Below are 16532 nucleotides of genomic sequence, written 5' to 3'. Positions count from 1 at the left end.
ATCTCTCTACAAGGTAGGCATTCTCTCTGAACCCTGTCATAAAGCATTAATGGGCTCCTTGGTATGCTTCACGTCGCGCCTTGCTCTTTTGCATTGCTCCTTACAGGGAAGTTCATGGTTCCAGTGGGTTATTTGTCTATGGGTGGTCCTCATAGTAAATGGCTTTCTCTTGGGGCTGTGTCTCAGAAGTCTGCTTAGGGCGCTTATCAATAGCATAACCATCCCTATGAGAAACTGAGTCCTCTTTTCCAAAAAAAAAAAAAAAGAGTATAAATAAAAATAACACAACCTGTTATTCGTTCATTCGATGAGTCTTTCTTGTGTGGTGAGAGGGTCAAAATTCCTGCTCTGATGAACTTTTCATTTTGTTGGGAGAAGCAGGCAGCAGCTTTAAAGTACAGAGGAGAACAGAGAAGTAGAACAAGTCAGAGAGAGAGAGAGAGAGAGAGAGAGAGAGAGAGAGAGAAGAGTATGTATGTTTTATGTAGGATGGCCAAGTAGAACACTGTTTCTGTGGAAGGTGACCTAGAAGCAAAGAGAATGAAGTAAAAGCATGGCTCTTTGGTGATCTGGACTGAGAACTCGATTCAAGCAAAGAACTTGGCAATTGCAACCATGATGGTGCTGGAATCAATTAGTGTGGGTGGAGGAGCAACAAGTTGGCCAGCGACAGCAAAGGGGTGAAGCAGAGCTGAACAGGAAGTGGATTTTGACAGGGTGGGGCATTGTTTCCTTTCCAGTATTTACCTGTTTCCTCTATGCCTAAGAGACCATGATCCTCCTCACCACTCTCTTCGTCCTTTGGGCTGCTTGTGTCTGATTTGGTTCTTTCCTTCTGTTCTTCTTCCTACTAGGTTGGCAGTTGAACCGCAGCTTTGTAGGCAATGGTAAGGACTTTGGATTTTATAATGTGTGTAGTGGACGGCCCCTGGAGGGTGCTGTGTGGGGTGTGATGGTATCTGACTGCTTCCTGGGGCTCAACTATTCGGGAGGAGAATGGAAAAGGAAACAGGTGGCAGGCTCTGCCGTGGTCTGTTAGCATGATGTTGGTAGGCAGTGGCCTTAAAGAGATCAGATGGATAACCAGTTGAAGTAAATTCTGGGTAAGAGGCAGGGTGAAGAAGTTCTGACCACTGGGTTGAGGATGAGGCCTTTGCTTGGGAAGAAACTGCTGCAGGAGAAACTGCCACTGGAGAAACATCTGGCTGGAGAAATGAGAAATTCTGCTGTGTTCTCTTAGGAAAATTAGTGGTGTCCTGCAGGCCTCTGGCTGTGACATTCTGGGGCTCAATGGGAAAGCTGTGTGAGTATGGGAAATCCTTGCTTTTATGTAACTCTACAAGTCTTAGGTCATCTAGGAAGTGAGCCCTTTAGGGTCCAGGAAGAGAAAGGAGGAGGAAAAGGGGAGAGTGCAGCAGCCTAGAAAGCAAGGGCAGAAAGACTGGGAGATGATGATGATGATGATGATGATGATGATGATGATGATGATGATGATGATGATAGTGATAGCTGTGCCAGTGCACCGTGATGCATGCTAACTCCATAGAAACTGGCAATGATGCCGTCCGGGTGTAATCAAGCCATATCTTCTCCATTAGACTGGAAACTCATTGAGGACAGAGATGATCCACTCTTCTTTTTGTGCTTGAAGCCACTCATAGCTGTGACTGGAGTCTGCTCCATCCTGTGGAAGTTGAGACAGGTGAGGAGCTGCTTTTCAAGTGCTAGTTCTTAGGAACTTTTCTATTCCTTGGCATTCAGTAGCACAGGTGGGGACAGCAGCAGGTGGTACCCACTGATGTCCTTATGCTCAAGCAGGCTTCTGACGGAGGACCCTTTAACTTCACTGTATGTTAATAGTTCTTTTGTAAGATTGGGAAGTTGTGATTCTTTAGCCCTTGGCACTAAGCAGTTGTCTTTAAAGCTTCCTAGAGGCCTAGGTATTAGAATCCCTCAATTTGGGATTCCCCCCAAGTATTTGCTTATATAAAAGTCTCTTTTAGGAAGATGAGCATCGCCAATGCTTACAGTAAGAATTTAAAAAAATGTATCATTAATCCTAAGTGACTTTTCTTTTAAACCAGTGTTAGCACCTAGGTGGTGCTCCCAGGAGAGGTGGAGCTCCCAAGAGAGAAGGTGCTCCCAAGAGAGGTAGGCTCCCAGGAGAGGTGGTGCTCCCAGAAGAGGTGGTGCTCCCAGGAGAGGTGGGCTCCCCTTGTCTGTTTCAACTTAACTACATCTCAACACTGTTGTATGAGACCCAAAGTGACTCTGCTTGCCCTATTTGGGGAGTAGATGTGTGTGTGTGTGTGTGTGTGTGTGTATGCGCGCGTGCACGTGTGTGCGTGTGTGTGTGTGTGTGTGTGTGTGTGTGTGTGTTGGAGAGGGGGGTGGAGGGGAGATAGTGCTGACAAGGAAGGACCAGAAGAGTTTGGAATTGTCCTAACTGAGTAGAAGGGGTTGGATGGCAGAAAAGATGGAAGGAGCAGGAAAGGATGTGCAGGTATCAGACTCCCAATTTAAGAAACCATTGACCTCTGTGATCATAGGGCTCCAACCTGAGGATAGGGGATGTAGAAGAATAGTGACAGGCATTTTGAATGCCCAGTTGATGCAGTCTGGGGTTTTTCACTTTCTGGGCAGTACGTGTGGTCCCGTGTGTGGTTGAAGAAGCGTAGAGAAGCCCTCTCTGGCCTCCCTTGGAGGTACTTCTCTCATAACCATGAGTTGCGGCCTTAGCAAGAGCAAAGCCCAATGGGACCTGTGTTTAGGAAGGGATTCTGTGGGGTACTTTGGGTCAGCTGTGACTTCCTCCTTTTATCATTATTAGTGTGTATCCAGGAGAGTGACGTGGGCCCAGGGAGCCAGCTGTTTCTGACTGGAGGCAGTATCTGTAGCAGAACAGCCTTAGAGACGCCTGCAGTTTGGAGCTCATTTAACAAAAGACCACAGACTGGGAGACTTAAGAACAGAGATTTGTCTCTTATAGTCTTGGAGGCTGGGAGTTAAAGGTCAAAGGACTGCATCTTGTGAGGACCCTCTTTCTGCATCATCTCATGCTGCCAGGCAGATAGCCAAGAGATCATAAGACCCAGCATTCAACTCACTTTTACGACAAACCTGTTTCCAAAATTATGAGTCTACTTACGTCTGACAGATGCCTTGCCACCCAGTCACCTCCAAAAAGTCCTCCATCTCAACACTGAAGTCAGAATTTGGGTTCTAACACTTTCGGGGGACATACTCAACCATTGAATTCCTGAGAACTGGGCAAACTGGGAATTAATTTAAATAAGGTTTCCTGGCATTTAGGAGACAGGGATAAAATTTGGGTCTAATCCTTTCTTTTCCATGGATGTGGCAAGACCAGAGAACTCATAGGAACTCAGGAAAGGACAGCCATATTTTCTGATTGAAATGTTTATGAGTGCTTTGAAGAGACGGAAGAGCGTCTTGGCATAGGGAGGGCCACCAGTTGAGATTCCTCTATGAATAAAGAAGACCACTGGTGTGGAATGAGGGCCCCCTCAGAGCTCAAACTGGTAATAAGCTTCCAGGCCCAGGGTTCAGCCCCTGGAGTTTTCCTTGGAACCAAGTTATAAACTTTTCCAGACGACCCCTGATCATGAGGCCTGATAAAGTCCAATCTTACCGCTAAAATTATGTCAGCGTTAAAGCTGCTTTTGTTCATTTGCCATCCATTGAAGCCCTCACAGATTAATTAGTTTTCAAAAGAAAGAAAACTATGCTAAAGTTCTGCAAGTAACTCATGACCAGATGTTAAAGGCTCCGGATTTTAAAGCCATGCTTAAAAGTGTTGTAAGAAGTCTTTAAGCAGTGAAAGCTAAAAATAAAGCTAAAACATTGAAAGGATGAATAATAGCAAAGCATTTTACATCAAGTGTTTTCCTGAATTATTTTGTTTATTTTTGAACAAGAACCGTAAGTTATAGTTTACTCTTAGATGCTGAGACCTATATGGACCCAGTTTTGTAGTTTGTGTGGGTGAGCCGTAAGGAAATCAAGAACATACCTGATGGGGGAAACTGTGGAAATCTCTGGTAGCTCAGCTGAGTGTCCATGATCACCTGTGAATCAAAGCTCAGCCTCCCCATGGATCCTCAGCTATAAATGTGTGACGGTGGTGGTTAAGGCTGAGGAGATGCTCATGTCCCATGTCTGAGGGACTTGGGGAACCACTGGCAACTTCCACATCCTTCAGTCTCCCACCAAGTTACCTGAAGTGTGTGAAAATAGTATTGGGAATTTCATAGCATTGCCTCTGGTTCTACCCTGTCTGCCTGTTCCCAGAGCTGGATGTGAGTCTGGCAGTGTCTACTTCCCCTGCAACTGCCCTCCCACATCTGGGTGGTAGTGGTTCTCAGCCAGATTTGCTAGAAGTATGTGGGCTGCATTACTTCTTCTGCTCTACTACCCTAGCCGGTGTCCTCTAGTCTTCACCCATGTCATACCCTCAGGACACGTACCCTTCTTTTTTTATAGAATGGGGGTTACTGGAAGATGTCTGAATGAGAATTTTGTAGGTGGACTTTTCTTTCCCATCCATCAGTTTTCAGATTACCTACATGGAGACTCATTATTAATTATAAATTCTTGACCAATAGCTCAGGCTTATTACTAACTCTTACATCTTAAATTAACCCATTTATATTAATCTACATTCTGACACGTGGCATTACCTCTCTTTCATTTTGTACTTCCTGTTTTCTCTCCATGTCTTTTTTTTTTATGGTTTTTCAAGACAGGGTTTCTCTGTGGTTTTGGAGCCTGTCCTGGAACTAGCTCTTGTAGACCAGGCTGGTCGAGAACTCACAGAGATCCGCCTGCCTCTGCCTCCCGAGTGCTGGGATTAAAGGCGTGCGCCACCACCGTCCAGCTTCTCCATGTCTTTTTGATGACTCCTCTTTGTTCTTAGTCTGGTTTTCCCATCTAACCTTATCCTGTTCATCTGTTGGGCAGTCAGCTTCTTTACTAAACCAGTCACAGGTAATATACACAGTGTACAGAAGGATTATTCCACAGTACAATCTTTACTTAGAGGGAAGCTCTCCTGTCTGGTGGAATGAATGAGTGAACCAGGAGGACAGATGTCTCCAGCAAGAGAATTTAACAGGAAACCTTCAAATTAAAAAGATTAACCTTCCTTAAAAAGAAACCTCACCAAAACCTCAAAAGGAAATTTGGATTAAAATCAAGATGAGAATCTATAGGGATTTTTAGAGTCATTGGGTTAACTTTTTTTTTTTTTTTTTTTTTTTAATAAGCTAAACATGGACAGGATGTGATGGGGTTGGTGATTTTTCTAAGATGAAGGCTGGAGAAAGGAAGTTTATTTTGCTACTATCTTTTCTATAGGCTATTTTCAACAACTATAAAGAGAATGGGAATTTACCTGCTTGCAAAGGAGTTAATCTACCAGTTTCATGCTTTCTGGCAGGAGAGGAGACTTGTGGGTTAGAGATAAAGCACTTTATGCTTAACAACAAAAACAGCTAGAGCATCAGCATTTTCTTACTCTGGTTCTTTGGGCTCCAACCACTAGGGGCGGGGGAGGGTTGTGTCTAACTGGAGTGTGTCTCTCTCCCTCTTCTGAGCTGTTGAGTGCACAAGTATTCTTGAAAAGCAAGCCTGGAACAAAGGCCATGAGGGCCTCTGTGGGTAAGAGGTGCAGAATTGTGAGACCCAGGGAGAAAGGTCTTGGAAATGTATCAGTAATAGAAAAGGAGAGGATGTGAGTGTTTATGCATCCTTGCTGTGTAACCAGTACCAGCCCGAGCAAGTCTCTTCCTTTGTCTCATCAAAGGTTACTTAAGCAATCTCCACAGCACTGCTGCGTTGTTTACAAGGAGCCAATGAGTTGGGACAATAAAGTATAAAGCACTGGAGCGGGGGTAGCAAACGTTGAATTAGATGCTGATCAAGTAATTCTCGCAATAAGATTTGCAGGCTGAGGAAAGGAAAACTCAGTAGGGGGTGGAGCTGGGATTCCAGGGTGTGCATTTAACTGCCATGCTGCTGTGTTCTTTTTCCCGTCCTCAGGGTCATGGTATGTGTGCGGACGGTGTGGAAGGACACGGTGTGAAATAGGAATCGTTGAAGGGACTGTGTTTAGTCTGAAGAAGGTTGAGGATAAATGAAAACTATCTTCAAAGAGTGACATTTATTTATTTATTTTTGGTGGTTGCAGAAGACCTTGATCCAGTGAGGAGGGAGATATATCATGACTCCATAAATAGCAGACTGTCTCCTGAGATGGTATAGGAAGGGGGGACTTGTACGGAATGAACCTCATTTGTGCGTGATTTTCTTGGTGGTTCATCCCATCCATGTATGGATGACCTAACTGGGGTCCGTCTAGATTCCCATAATAAATACCTCTGTTTCTCCTCTCTAGAGGAGAGCTAGGTGGTAAGGGATGTGTTCTAGACCTTGCCCCTGCCTTCTGTTGGTGTCCCTTATGGTCAGACAGAACTCCTTTGTATCTCATTGCTGGGGTGTCCAGTCCCTGCTTCAGAGTGTAGAGGAGTGTTAACTAGGCTCTGAGGTTCCTGGTATCTCAAGTTGCTCTTAGGGGACCCACAGGATATTGACCAAGTCCTACCTTGGACTTTGTTGAGGTTGGGCCCATCCTTTCTGCCATCTCTATTCCCCATGCACACCCCAGACCACTGTTGCCCAGTTAGGAAAGACAGGATTCCTTTGCTGGGTGGGAGGCAGCGTTAGGTCTCCTAACTGTGTCTGTGGTCCTGTGATTCACTCTTTCCTTGTCAAATGACCTGAATTCCAGAAAGCCAACGGTAACAGGTGGTGGGGCCCAGGCTCTCTGTAATGACCTGGGTGTGCCCCTGGAAGCCCGCTGGTTTGGGGTGGCCCTAGTCACCCAAGCAGGTCTAGCTGAAGCGCTGGCACTAGACCCTGGAGGAGTTTGGGGATCTGTGAGCAATAGGCGCAGTGTCAGTTGACTTCAGATCTGTTCCACTTGGCCAGCATGGTCCTCTGTTGAACGGGAACGGCTCCCCAAATGTGGTCTTAATTAGCTTGTGCATTTCTATAAACACATCCATCTTTATCAAAGGGGTTTAAAAAGCGCTGCTTAGACTGGCGTAAAGGGCACAGTCAAGAGCTGATCCTGAAGTCATGTCTCCGCTCTCCCAGAGGCCAGGAGGAGCTAAAAATACCCCACAGCTCTGAGGAATTCTTGGGTTTTTGGACCCATCTCCTCCTCCTCTTTCAACATCCCTCAAGAAAGTGAGAGAGAGGAGGAATGAGCCAAAAGCTCTAATTATCCAGTCTGCTGACATTGTTTTTATCTGCGCCACTGATATTAAGTCTGGACAGAATTCCATTTACATCGCGGTGCTAAGAACAGCTTCTGCCAAGTTGGGCCTTGGTCCTTTTGCTAGTTGTGGCAAGGGCTCAGTTTCCACCCTGCCCCGCCCTCCCACAGACTTCTGAAATTCCATAACGCCCAATGGCACTGGGAATTATCTGTCTGGAATGTCCATCCTCGAGGAGAGTCCTGGAGCTGGCTGTGTTTGTCCCCCAGTCCTGTTTCCCCAGCTCAGCTCCACCGTTTGTGTCTGAGTTCTGGCTCATGCTCATCACTGGAGCCATCTGGTCTTGGCAGAAACCTTTTACCATATTTCCAGTATTGGCAGTCCTGGAAAAGGAAGAGAAAGATTTTCTAGTTTTTTTCTTTTTCTTTTTTTTTTTTCATCCTTTCTGAATACTTTCATTATATCCTTACCTTTTCATGGGTTGTCAAATGCACCTTCAGCTTCAGTTTGAGTCTCTGACTATGGGACTTTCTACCTCATTTAATGGCATCAGTCACCAAATAGTTTGGTTTATTTAGGGCCCAGAGGATAAGTATGTGTCACTGCAGCTAGACCATGTTTAAGAAAGGGCTTTCATTGTTCCGGGCATAGTGCTAAAGGGTTTGCTCCTCACAGCCATTGGAAACAAATGATGTTACGGTCTAGTTTAGACACATGAGTGTGCTGTAATAGTTCCTGTCCTGTTTCCAGTATGGCAATGTTTAAAAGCTGTGGGGCCATGAAGAGGTGGGATCCAGTGGTAGGATTGTAGGCCTGGCCCCTTCTCACTCCCTCGCTTCTGGTCTCGTGACACGGTCACTCCCTGTTGTGCACAATCTTGCCTTCGTGATGCCACCTGCCTGCCATGATGTCCTCACTAGAGCCAGTGTCGTGCTGTTTGGATGTTCAGCCTCAAAGTGTGAGCTAAGAGACCTCATTACTTTGTAAGTACCCAGCATGAAGTATTTTGTTATAATTGCAGAAAACAGACTGCAACATTTCCCTATCTTAACATTAAGGACAAAGGCCAAGGGAAACTAAAGAATTTGCTGGAGTTCCCCAAACAGAGCTGGGCTTAGAAACCAGGTGGTGTGGTGCCAGGGGAAGTTGACTTCCCTGTCTGATTCCCTCACTGCCACACATAAGTGGGCATGTGCCATAAATGCTCCCGATGACACCCTTCTGTGGGAACAGTGCTCCCCATGACACACTGCTGTGGGAACAGTGCTCCCCATGACACACTGCTGTGGGGACAGTGCTCCCCAGCCTCCCAGGAAAGTTTGTGTCTCTAGGAAACTGTGCCACCATCAGTGTATATGGAGGGAAAAGTCCAGAGATGTACAAACCCCAGAACTGTCCATAGCCTGCAGTCAGGGACCCAAACTACTTACTGCCAGCACCGGAGCCTGGCTAAGCAGGGGCTGCCCTGTCCTTTTGTCCACTGCTGTGTCTCTGGGGACTGGACACTGTGAAGCATGAGCTCGGCAAATACAGGTGATGACCAAGCAAGCTTGATACAAAGCTGCTGACTTTGTCATAGGGAAACAAAGGGGACAAAAGGACAGCTTTTAAATGTGTGTTTGTGAACCCCTCTGTCTTCTTCTCTCTTCACTAGCTGGGAAGGGGGAGCTTCCTCCCAGGGGTTCCTTTGGGGCCCACATCTTAGAAAAGGCTTTAGCAGTTTGTGGGTCTGACTGGAGTAACCTTAGAGAAGAGATGTCCCTTGCGGTAGAGCAGTACTCTCCAGAGTAGCCTCTGGGAGGCCTCCTGGAACTGTGTCTTGGCAGGATTCCATAGGAAGGCAAAGGCTTGCTGTTTTGCTTGATAGCAAGAGTATTTTTGAACCTGTGACCCCTTGAATTTGATTTCTTTCCTGTCTTGCTCAATACTTGACTCATTCCCCAATGCTTACCTAACTTGGTTGGGTATCATGCATGCACATCCCCTCTCGCCGTGTGGAAATCCCCCAACCTGCTTCTTAATCTGGGCCCTGGCACTGGGTCACAGGGAAGCCCTGTCAAAATGTCAAGCACTTGAAATCAGTTGTCAAAATTTTTGAAGCATGCCCTGAAAAGTAATCTAGAAGAAAAGTTTTATATGTAAAACTGTGACTTTGTTTTTTTGTGAAATTGCCAGCAGCCTTAATGTTAAATAAAAGGAGCATGATTGGGAGGTGTTATAGTTTCTCTGTTTGATGGAATATTGGAAATTAGATTTATAAAGAATGCTTTGCATCCAGGAATAAATTCATTGTTGAGTTTGTTGAGAAGGAGTTTATATCCACGTGAATGTATTATTTTGTTCTTAAAAGTATACACATGGAAGATAATAATATATATTGCATACAGTGTGCTGGGTAGGTTTTTTTTGTCAATGTGACAAAAGCTATGGCCATCTGGTCAAAGGGAACATCAATTGAAAAAATGCCTCCCTCGCACTGGCTTGTAGGCAAGTCTGTAGACCATTTTCTTGATTAATGATTTATGTGAAAGGGTCCAGACCACTGTGGGCAGGTTGTCCCGGATGGGTTGTATTAGATAGCACACTCAGACAGTCATGGAGAGCAAGCCAGTAAACAGTGTTCCTTTGCAGTCTCTGCTCTTATGGTCAGTGTTTTATCCCAGCAATAGAAATCAAACACGCACACGCACACCTAGAGCCCCATCAGAGAACATGGTGATGGCTTCTAGTTGACATCTGTGAAGGTCTTCTTGATACCTCATAGCAAAGTGGGAAGGACAGAGTATCCCTCGTCCTCTTCTGCTAAGACCACTAACACCATCATAAGGGCTGCGCCCGCATGACCTCACCTAATCCCACCTAGTTTTTCAAAGTTCTACAAATACTGTTCACATGTGAATATTGGGATTCAGTATACAACACATGAACTTTTGGGGGATCATGTATGTGCATGACCAAATGAATAGAAAGGCTGAGCACCGAGGTACCAGGGTCAACCCAGAGGAGGCCCACAGCGACCCAGCCTCAGTGAACACCAGCTGAGAATACCAAACCTAACTGTGTCCAGAAGGGAGCTGTTGATTGAACCTTTCATCCAGAATGTGAGCACTTCAGTGGAGAAGGGACAGGGTTGGACGGCTGTCAGAGGGTAGGGGAAGACTGTGGGAAGGAAGGAAAGCTGGGCAAGATAAAATGGGTGGTGTGGGTGTCCTGGCTTTTTCTGACACACTCATGTCACTATGGAGAGGAAGGAGTGTCTGTTAGGCTCTCTTTGCCGTCTTGCCCTGTTGTGCTCAACCAGGGCCTTCCAGTTACTCGGTAAATACAGAGAGTCTGTGTGGACAAAATATGTTGCCTTTTAGGCCCTTGTTCTTCCTGCTACATTGAGAACACAGATCTGATAGGTTTGGCTCTGTTGGCCCAAGTCAGCAGTGCAGAGACAGCTCTAAGTGGGTAGGAGAAAGCCAAGCTTAGCTAGCTTCTCCCGGCCTCTAGATAACACCAGGGGCCCAAGAAGTTGGGTCTGGAGGAAGAGTCCTTTGGAAACATGACAGGCATTAATGAAGTTTTTGTGCCGGAGGTGTGCATGCTGTTGTTTGTGTGTGTTTCTCTACGGTGTGCCAGGTGAATCTGGCCATTAGCAGACTGGCAAGCACTTTCTGAAGCTCAGTGCCTGGGACAGTCACCCTATGAACCCTTCATGCCGCTGTGTGATGAGAGGACAAGGAGAGTGTGAGCTGCCTTCCCCAGAGCAAAGACCCTTCCAAAGCTGGAGCTGGCGTGCAGACTGCAGGACACGCTCCTAGGATCCTATGCTGCTCATCCTTGAGGGTGCGTTAGAGTGCCGACCTTGTGTAAGGACACTTCTCCATATTCTGTTCCCGAAACTGGGGAGTCTGGCCTCAAGCCAGTCCCTTCTCTTTAGGCCTTGTTTTTTCTATCAAGAGAGTGTAAAGCAAGAGCCTTTGAACTCTGTGGTTGTATGTAGTCTAGTGGTGAAGTCAGGTCAAGACAATAGGACCTCTGAGCTTCGTCAACTCCATAGTGTCCCTCACAGCACCTCTAGCAATGTGACATTGCCACCAAGGGTCTGAAGCTTAGAATCAAGAGACCTGAGTTCAGACATGGCTGATGATTTAAGGTTCGGGCTATATTGAAATCTGAAGGAACTGCTTTGAAAATGGAAGTGAACTTAGGCTAAAAGCCCTCAGTATAGAACTAGCTCCCAGTAAGAATCAATACATGGATTACTTTTATCACAGAAGTACATACTGTGGCTTCACTGATCTGGATCTTGGGTTTCTTTTCTACAAAACGGGAAGGTTGTATTGGTTCAGGATTCTCTAATATTGTCACCCTTAGGGCTGACCGTGGAAGAAAGTGTGACCTGGGGGGTAGGACTTGAGTTACAGCCTCAAATAGCAGGCGCAAAGCTTTAAAATTGAAACATCTTTGTTGAGTTGCCAGATTCATTCACAGGTGGTATTCTAGCAAATAAGCTGTTTTTAATATAAAAACAATCCCCCAAATCTCTGAGTGGGATAAATGTTCTAGAATGAGGTGGCCTTAAGTAGTCCTTCTGCAGTCCTACAGCTAAAGATGAAATTGGGGAGCTGGGAAGGTCTCTCCTTCCTGTGCTACTCCTGGTTCCTAGGGCATATGAGTTTCCACCAAAGATCTGAGGTTAGTGCTGAAGAATCTTTAAGGCACCCCTGAGAAGCCAGCTCCCTATGTTTCTGCCCCAGGTATGCTGCATCTAGACCAAAGCAGAACCAATAGAAGGAGGAAGTAGAGAGCACATACAGCAGAAGGAGGAGCAGGGCTGTGTCTGAGCCTGACTCTCTGCCCTTGGGCTGGTAGGCCTGGCTGGCTTGGGTTGGCAGCCTACACCACCCTAGGTAAATTCCAGCAGACACTAAGCCATTGTTTCTCGTCCTCCCTGGAGGCTTTGGTACAGACAGCAAAAGGTGATGGCGTGTAGAAATGTCGGGCTTCACATAACATCATAGCAATCATAGCATGATCCTGTGTTCTTCAGAAACACTGGAGACCAAGGCCAGTCCAAGTTTGTGCCCAGCAGCAGAATCAAGGAAGGGGCCCAGAGCAGCATAACACAGACTCTGCCTTCTAAATGTCCTGCTGTCTCTCAGCATCGCCACAAAACAAGAGATTGAAGCTCCCAATATGTGACGTTTGGGGAACACAATCAAACGTGGCGTGACCTTAAAGGTCATATTTCCCTTCAACAAAATGAAGATATTTTACTATGTTATGAACTTTTTCTCTAAAAATGACATTTGTTCGCTGAGCTAATGTTATTTCCTCATGACGCTAGGAGCAATATACGAGGCAGCTTTGTAACAAGTGCATTTAAACATCTATTTCAGGTATTTCAGAGTGGCCAACACTGTCATTCATGGAATATGCAGTGCTAATAACATGAACTGAGATTTGATTACGAAAGAATTTCTTAAGTCATTAAAACAGTAGTTAGTTAGTAGTTAGTAAACACTGTTTTGGTGGTATTATCAAAGAGCTCTGTTCTCACTGGGACCCTCCACACCTAGTCTCAATCTACACTAAGTCTCAATCAACTCGATGATTTTTCAACCCAATCAACTGTGGTTTTAGAAACTCATTTTTACCTATTCTTGACCCGATGAGTTTCTGTTCTTACATGTACCTACCCCCAGATCAGTTCTACATAGATTTGTCGACTTGGATTACAATGCCTTGTTATCCAGGACTTCTAAATGCCACCCATCCTTACTCTGGCCTCTACCTCCTTCCACTCTTGACCCTCATTTTCTTGTCTGTAAAATCATCAGTGGACTCAATGATGTAGATTCTCTCATTGCCTGACTTTCTGCAGCCCTGCTGTATTCAAGTGGACTAAGAGTACACCCAAATTTAAACAGTGAGAGCAATGCTTGCTGTCTAATCAGTTATATATAACTAGTAAATATCAGTCAAATTAGGGACATGATAATCTTCCTGCTTTAGGGTCCAGAGAGGTGGGGATCTCTGTCTAGTTACTACCTCTGGTGTGTCTCTGTCCATAGTCTCTAGTGATTTGCTCCTCGAAATCCTGGATTTGCTGAAGTTTTGTTTGTTTTTTATTGCCTGTACTTCTGCCTCTGGTGGTCAGTTATTGAAACAAGAATCAAGAAAGGGATACTTTAAAGAAAAGGAATGTATCCCATTTATTTTGCAAGCAAATGATATGCCCCAAGGCCTCCTTGAGGCTACTCTGGTCACTGCCCTGGTCGGGGGAGCCGTGAAATGAACGGAGTCAACAGTAAGTACTTAGTCTAAGGCCTGACACACAGAAACTTCTCAGTAAAGAGCAATGTCTATGAGTTTTCTTTCTCCCCTTCCTCTACCCCCCTTTCTTCTCTAGGGAGGTCTCATGGGGTCACACTCACCTGGAAGTTGGTGATGGGCTGAGAACCTGGGATAACTGTGAGCATGACTGTCCTTGCCCCGGCCCAGTCCTCAGTCTCCATGGCCTGTGCTTGTGTCTCAAATTTCAGGAGTGCCTGAGTTATTTGGCATCCTGGCTTGTGAACCCTGTAAGGTGGCCCAAGTCACAGTCTGGTGGCCAGGCTCTGCCTATTCCTCTGGCTTCTGCTATAACTTGTCTTGCTCTGGGTTGGCTCCTCACACTGGGCCTGCATCCTGCCCATGTATCCGTGGAGAGCTGGTCCATCCTAGAAACCCAGAATGTGGTCGGGTAGGAAGTGGGACAGCTGTCTAGGCTGGAGCTGTGATGACCAGGAGGTGACCGGCTTCTGCTCTCACCCTCAGGTTCTGGCTCTCGATTGCCCCCTGTGGGGCAATTCCTCCAGAACCAGGCCACATTTATCCTCCTTGCTTCTCTTTATAACACCTGTGGCAGATCCTGTCAATAACAATAGTCCTTTGGGTCAATAACAATAGCCCCTCAGGGGTGAATGGTAGCCTATTCTACAAATGCATAAATTAAGGCTTTGGAGACTTTTTCACTTGCCTTGGGTGCTTAGTCCTGCATCAGAGGAAGTGTCTGTTCTCCCTTAGCTGGCCACTAAGAACCATTTTTGTTCAAGGTTTTAGATTTGACCTGATTGGGGCAGTGAGGGAAGGAAGAAAGGATGACACACAGACACACATACAGAGAACAGCTGGAATCAGGTGGGCTGTGCACACTCTGGCGGAGTGGCACCAAATCAGAAGTATTTATTATGAACAACACAGGTAGAAGTTAGCTATTCTGGGTAGGAGGGCTCTGTAGACAGCAGCCTGGGGCTGTCGACATTCTGGAAAAGAAAGCGGCTGATGCTAGTTTCTGCACACATCGCCCAGTCGTTGTAGGCACACATCAACACCGAGACAGAACCAGGGGAAGGCTTTGCCAGTTCTGAGCCTGACCTGGATGGGAAAGGTTTTACCATTCGCGTGGGTCTGAGGCACTGGGTCCTTGACATGGCTGTGCCCATGTCAACAATATGCTTTCACTCAGCACTTCACCCCTTCTTTACACATTCACTCCATCCCTCAGTTCACCACATGTGTTGGTGGTCTCCTGGCACCCCAGTTCTGAAGCTCGTATGATATCCCTACCTGAAGGTGCGCATTGCTCAACCCACAGGGCTCAGTGAGAATGTGGGATATAGACCGAAGAGAGGAGACACATGGGATTTAAGACGGATGGTATGGTAGGAGCTCAACCTACTCAACACCCCACATTTCTTTCTGTAAGGTGATGTGTGTTGACAAAATGTATGAACATGAGCATTGTTGCTAGAATGTGTATTGGAAAAATGTAATTACAATTAGGGTTTCTGGTTCAGGCTTTAGTTTCATTAGCTATGACTTCAACTGCAGAAAGCTTTTCTGAACCTTTTCTTATTAAACCCCAAGTTAGTGGGGATCCCAGCCGGAGAGCGACTCCAGGAGACCAGGCCTTGCCATTCTCACTGTGAGAGTGGGTAGGTGGGTTTGTGTATTTGTTAGATCAGTGTGTGTGTGACTGTGTGAGTATGTGTGTGAGAAAGAGTGTGTATTGCATCTCCTTTTAAGACAGCCCGCAAGGAACTCTCTACCAGAGATGTGCATGCATGGTTTGTCCTGTCAAATGTGACCCGCTGGTATGGCTGATATGGTTTGGCTGTGGGCAGCTGGGGTCTTTACTTGGGTTCCAGGAAGAAGGAGGCAGTGGGAGGGAGCTGTCTGATGAAGTGGGGGAGGAGTCAGTGGTGAGAACAGGTGTGGGATAACCTTGCACATTCTCATGCAGGAACACGCTGATCTGGGTCTGAGCTGCTTACGGACACCAGCAGGGGTGGTCCTGCCCACAGTGAGCTGGGCCCTAACATTAGCCACCCGTAAAGAAAATGTACTGCAGACTTGCCTACAGGCATGTTTGATGGGCGTGCTTTCTCATTTTAAGTTCCTCCTGCCCGGTGACTCTGGCTTGTGTCAAGTTGACATAAAACTAGTCAGCACGAGAGTGACTTGTAAACTTTTAACATAAAAATTTCTGTTCATTTATGGAATACATATGTATTTGTTTAGAAGGTATTTTGTGCTTGTCAGGATACTAGACATTGGCAATACACCACCGAATAAAGAAAGCATGCGTGCCCTTTATCCTGGTGTGGCTTACTTTCCACCAGGGACACAGATGGTGCTCATTAAATGGTCACTCCTCTACATGTCTGCCAACCGTGATGTATGGGACGAAGACAATGTCAAGGATTTGATAAATGTGTCTATCACAGGACCCAGACATCTCTTTGTGGGGCCAGAAGTCTATGCAATGTGTCTGGTCAGGTATTTTGTTCCTGGGCATTTGTTTTTAACCCAAGTATAGGAATTTAAAGACTGCTTTTCATGTAAATTTCCTCCCACATCCTGATCCATGGTGCTAATATTTTAGGGTTATAATTAACATTCAAGCCATGAGTCGTTCCATGTGTTTGAGGGAACCCTCAGGCTTTCAATATGTCTTCCATGCTTTTAGCCAAGACCTTGTCCCTGGTTTTGTCCAGTGTAAAACAATTTGCCGGTCACATGGTTTGAGAGTCCTGTTTCAGAAGGCTTGGGATGGACTTTCTCTGTTTTCTGTGAGCAGCTTCTATTTCTATAAAACTCTCCCTCTGTAGCAAAAAAGGTTTTGGGGGTGTTTCCATGTACAAGGTCTTCCAGAGTCTTGGTCAAGGACCTACGTGATTGAAGCTGTTTCCGTAGTGCCAG

Source organism: Chionomys nivalis, chromosome 3, assembly GCF_950005125.1.
Source record: "Chionomys nivalis chromosome 3, mChiNiv1.1, whole genome shotgun sequence".
Taxonomy (NCBI): Eukaryota; Metazoa; Chordata; class Mammalia; order Rodentia; family Cricetidae; genus Chionomys; species Chionomys nivalis.
The sequence above is the reverse complement of the archived record's forward strand: the minus strand, read 5'-3'. Positions refer to the sequence as shown.